At 40.7% G+C, this 5,738-nt stretch overlaps 1 non-coding gene and 1 pseudogene across 1 annotated transcript; both read right to left on the reverse strand.

Moving 5' to 3' along the window:
- Positions 1-722: 722 nt before the first annotated feature.
- LOC123088291 (ribosomal protein S7, mitochondrial-like) lies at positions 723-1,325 on the reverse strand (annotated as a pseudogene).
- Positions 1,326-4,215: 2,890 nt separating this feature from the next.
- Positions 4,216-4,288, reverse strand: TRNAF-GAA (transfer RNA phenylalanine (anticodon GAA)). The gene has a single exon. It is a non-coding gene; the product is annotated as a tRNA-Phe (tRNA).
- Positions 4,289-5,738: the final 1,450 nt, after the last annotated feature.

A 5,738-nucleotide genomic window follows, 5' to 3' on the forward strand; every position in this document is an offset into this window, starting at 1 on the left:
AGTGGGTGGACATAGTTTGTGTGCAAGAAACTAAGAGAGAACAGTTCTCAGATAAAGAGTTAATGGCAATTGGTGGCAGAAAGCTTTTCAAGTGGTTTTGCAAGCCAGCCAGTGGCAGTAAAGGTGGAATGCTTATTGGAGTCAATGTGGATGTCATGGATGCAGACCTCATTGGGGAGGGTCAATTTCTCCATGGTGTTTGAGTATAGAGGCTTTGTGATAATTGTGCTTGGGTGGATGTTTATGGTCCAACCAAATTTAAGAGCTATGTTTTTGTCAGAGCTCACTAACTTTGTGCAGAGTGTTGATCTACCTTTGCGGGACATGATCAGATTTCCTCATGAAACAATGGCAGAATACATATTAATAGGATGGAAGATTTTAATGCTTTCATATCTGAAACTGAACTACAGGAACTGAGAAGGGTTGGTGGCCTGGACTAACAAACAAGACAGGCCAGTGAGAGAAGTTGTTCTTTCGGACTAGCACTCTTTCCCTCTCTTTGAAGTAGATTTCTTAGCTCCACGAGTCAAACGAAATAAGGCGAAAGGCCCACTACTTCTTCATTCATGGCTTATTGATTTGATTGATCCCCCTTTCGTATTCATTCGACCTGAGGTGAGGTTTGAACAAGAGTTTTCATAAAAAGAATGGTTCTTTTATGCAATTATGAATGGGAAGGCCTCTTGTGGATTCCTCCAACTCTATGAATGAAGGGGGGAGTATGAGGAAGGCCGATTTTCTTTCTATATGAAGATGAAAAAAGGATCCAGGTCAAACATTTCTTACTTTTGTTGAGTATGACTGAATGAGGAAGAGCTCCTTATGTGGTATCACTTTACCACCATCTAAAATGCGCGAAACTCCGATTGGTGGAAGCCAGTCCATGAAGATTCTCCCTTCCCTTACGTGAAATTCCCTTCTTTCAGTAAGCATCCAGTATCTCAGCAAATGAACATTTCTCTAAGCTTATCCTGTAGCTTATACGTTGTTTGAAAGCTGCTCCAAGGATCCAACGAATAGCTAAGGTTTGTTGACGATCCCTGGCTACAATCCCAGGAACATCATAAATAGTACATGCGACTCCTACTTTGACCACTTCGCATATTGGCTTTATATTATCTACGATGTCAACCATAAGTTTTATTACATCGCGTTCAGTTCGAGCTAGGCGGTGAAAAGTTTTATAAACAATAGCACGAACTCTCGTTCTTTTACCATCGATCATGCGAAAGTTTACCAATTTCTTGATCAATTCTTTTTGCTCACCATCAAAGTCCCCCATATAGCTGAGAATTTCTGAGCAAGTGGAAGCCGCTTTCGATGACGAGGCCGATAAATTGATATTACCCGATCGTTACTGTCCATCTTTTTAAGCTCTGCTCCCGAAAAGAGAAAGGAAAGGAGACTGAGATAGGGGTTGTCCTTGGTTTTTCCAAGGAAAGCCTGATTTAGCATGTAACGTGAACATGAACGGACACCCATACAATCTCGATTTGAAGAAAAAGTACCATACCATTGTCGTTTTTAGGGAGAAAAAGAATGGGTCATATTTGTCAATTGATAACTGAGTGAGAGAAGACAATCACGTTCTTAAAGCGGTCGGTTCGCCGGATTCACAACCTTCCCCTATTGGCCGGCTGCCCGTGAAACACATAGGCTCCTATCGCATTTATTGATCGAGAATGGTCTCATCACAGAAACACTTTCTATATGTTATTTCGAGATTCGAAGAAGCAAGCAACTTTATAGGGCATATAGTTGTTTTTTTGTAGGGCGAGCCAAGATCTTATCTTATTTGCAGGTCGTATAAATGAAATGATTGGAAAAATCATATAGAATTTGGAGGTGCGTAGTGTCTTACGGGGCTGGCTCACAATACAACAATTATCGCTACTGATTCCAGATAGAATGTTGATACCGGTGGAAAAGTAGTTCTTTCTATGTATAGGGCAGTGAACTAAAAAAAGTGTCCTTTCTCGATACATAACATTGTATAAGTCAACCCAAGTCGCTTCTTCATCTCCAGGAATCCGGTAAGGTACTTTTGGAACACTAATGGGCATATTAGATTAATATTATTATATTTCAGTAAGAAAACTACACTTTAATATATAAACATAAGAATGGAAGAGAAAGAAAGAACCTGAGAAGAGCTTAGTTGGAACTCTTTACTGGGATCATAGGGGCTATGCTCCCCTCTCTCTGTCTCAGTCCCAGCCAACAGCATAGCAACACCTACTCTTCCTTCTGATGCAGCCTTCCTGGATCCATAATTTGGCTTCCTCGTTTATTGATGGCTTGCAATCGCCACAACACCATTGAGTGAGCATCATAGAATCCTCAAGGCGTGAAGTAGAAGTTCTTCGAACCTTGATTGTGTGTGTTCGTGCCCACTCCAATAGAGCATTTGGCCCTGTGAGCTTTGACTACGAAATCTACCTATGTCAATCAGTATAGCCACTAGAGGGATTGGAACAAGTATATTCCTTCTCAGACAGTACTTTAAGACAAACACGATTCACAAGGTGGATTTTCTATCTATTAGTTGACTACGGAGCTTCCTCATCCCGACCTATCTATATGTGAAAAGCTCTCCGCCAGAATCTTCGTAGTAGTTAGTCGTGGGTTACAAGCTGTCCCTTCCTCAAACCACCCCACAATAGATATAGGGTTTACCAACCTCAGGCATGGACATAGACACCAGATCATTTTGATCGAGGACCCATTTTAGGAATAAAAATGATAGAGACCAGACGTAGTGCAATCGGAAGGTCGTGCTTTAGAGAAAGACTTCTGTTCTATAGGAACAGCTGCCTATGTTCACCCGGCTACCCTGCCTGTCGCAGAACCGCTCTGAAGCATCCATTCTATTCAATTAGAAATATCATCTATAACTAGTAGTAGACGGTTGCTTCGAGGTCTCACAGGTCCTGCTTAAGCGAAAATGTAGTTGTGGAAGTAGTCTTGCCCACTTTGCCTTACGCTCATAGAGATCTATAAGTATCCCTCTTGTCTAAGTAGGTAAGTACGCTCGGCCCAGTACTAAACTTTAGCATTAAAGCCAGAGTCCTTCTTTTCATGAATGTTCAGGAAGAAGAGAATCCCTAAGTTAGAATTGAATGCCATCTCGTTTCCTAAAGAAAGAGATTTGCAATATACGTGAATCACGAAAGAACCAATGCTGTAACTTGCTTCATCCGGCATTCTAAGTAATCAATGAGATTTTCTTCCTCGAGAACAAAAAGCTACACGAGGAGAGCCTTGTTTACTAATATGCTACTAAAAGACCAGAGATGATGGCCTCTGAATTGCAGGGTATGGAAAGTGGGTGTTAATCAACAAGATTATCTACATTTGTGGAAACAACTACTGGAATAAAGTTAGATCTTTATTTCATTTCAAGGAAAAGTTTGAGGGTTTAGCCACCACTCAAACAGTAGTGAAAAATAAAACTAACTCTAGGCGAAAGTGCACGGAGGATCTGTGATTCCTCCTACCTTATGAGCCCTTACGAAATGCCATTTTTAATGATGGACAAATCATGGGCGTCGGCGGTCTAGTTAGAGCATTTTGGAGCGCCTGACCGGGCAAAGTAGGTTGACCCATCCCGAGGGGGAGGGAACAAACGGGCAATTGAACACCATAGGGCACAAACGAATCGCCAGTAACGACCTGTATATATCAGGCAAGAGGTGCTACTCCGACCCGGAATCCTGCGTGATGGTTGGTCACCTTACCAGTAATCTTCTTAATGTCGGAGAAAATGAGGATCATTGACTTAAATTGGAATTGATACCTAGAAAACTTGGTTCTAGCTTGCCACCCCAAAAGGCAACATATACACAAGTATAGACTATAGGTAACACTGTAGGGTATAGCCTTGGGTAGTCTTAGGGTTTTCCAAGATATGATATGATCGGGTTATTTATTAGAGTTGGAAATAGCTAGACGAATAAGTAGGCTTTAAAAGGACGAATAAAGTAGGCCTTCTAACTCAAAGTACTCCAGCTTAAGGAAATACATGCAACATTGGTGATCAACGTATGGAATTTCTGCTATTCCGTTTCGGGAAAACACTTGTTTTTTCACGTTTTTCCTTCGCTGTTCTTTCCTGGATTTTTTGTTGATGATTCTTCCCCTTAAAAAAAGCTTTTACCTATAAAAAATATGTGGCCCTTTTCTTTCCCGAAAAGGCATTCATTGTTTGTTCTGTGCCAGGAACCAGATTTGAACTGGTGACACGAGGATTTTCAATCCTCTACTCTATCAACTGAGCTATCCTGACTATTTATTGTGCACCATCCTAGTAGATTACTTGTATCTATGTCAATTAAAGGGACTCAAAAAGAAAAAAGTATTCTCAAATTGGACTTAGTAAATATCAGGATAATGATATGGATTTGGATCCAACGGATAATGCAAATCGAAAAATCAAGCCCGCCTATAAATGAAATAAATGAAAGTGAAAGTTCAGTATGAACCGGTAGAGCGAGAGCAGCTAGTTTAGAAGGAAAAGAAAAAGGGCGCCTACTCAGTGGTAAGTTAGGTCATTCCTTTCTGGCTATCAGAAAAGAGTATGATCGAGGGTCCCATAAGGCAAAGGGAAGGTGCTCCCCCGACCTACTACCCTCAGAGAGATTCCTATGGTTTTCTTTAAAAAAATAATACATAGGTGGGAAAGTGGTATGAATATGGGGTTCGAAGTCGCCTAAAAGAACCTTTCTCATTCGCAAAGCTAAACAAAGTAGAGAAAAGGGGGTCATCCCATTGGCCAGACTGAGCATCAAGCCAGCCAAGAAGTCAAAGCGAAGAAGGAGTGACTCGCATGAGTCAACACTTACTACTCAGGTCCGGTATATATATCTCAAATTCGAATATAGAAATGTTAATGTTATGATTTCGGTATTGTTGAAACTGGCTTTCACATGAATAACCCCTTTTGTTATTCTACGTGCACTCTTCCGTAAACTAAAAGGGGCATTCCTACGCAAACTAATAGGCACTTTCTTACATGAACCTATTTTTGGTATAGCTTTGCTAATCTTTGATGGCCTTCTGTACTTGTGAAAAGAGATAGAGTCGTCTCGCGCATCACTGCTTACTTGTGATCTAGATCTGCATCCTGATAAGGTGCATCCCGTTAAATGATCTTATGTAAAACTTATCACCATAGGTAATAAACAGGGCAGAGTTTTGAAAAGTACAACTCGATCTTTCACCTCAGCTTATGGTGGTGACTTTACCTATTTTGGAATTTCTATATGTCATCATACCTTTTAGGATCATAACCATCCTCATCTTGTAAAGTTTCTATGGCGAAAACTATAGGCGGGTGACCCTGACAATTGCACCAAGACTGGTATCAGAGTCCCTCGGTAATCAAAATCATAGAGGCCAAAGTTGCTAATGTATCTGCAAAAGAAGAGCTATAGGAAGTAGCAAGGAATCCCACATGAACCATAAGCTAGAATACTGGTATCAAGAGATGTTATTACAGGTACAACCCTATTTTCGTCACTGTATAGAGGCATTCGAGGTTTCATAGACAATGGCTAGATAGATGGAAAAAAGCTAGGTTAGATAGTAAGAACTTGGTAATTGAGGGTTGGCCAAAGCAGGATCTATGGTTCAGTTGGATTTCTTCTCCTGATTTTCTGATCCAAATCCTATTTCATTGATTTTCTGACTGGAATTCCAGAAGGAAAACTAGGAGAAATTGACTGGAAATGATTATC

This window comes from Triticum aestivum, chromosome 1B (assembly GCF_018294505.1).
Source record: "Triticum aestivum cultivar Chinese Spring chromosome 1B, IWGSC CS RefSeq v2.1, whole genome shotgun sequence".
Taxonomy (NCBI): domain Eukaryota; kingdom Viridiplantae; phylum Streptophyta; class Magnoliopsida; order Poales; family Poaceae; genus Triticum; species Triticum aestivum.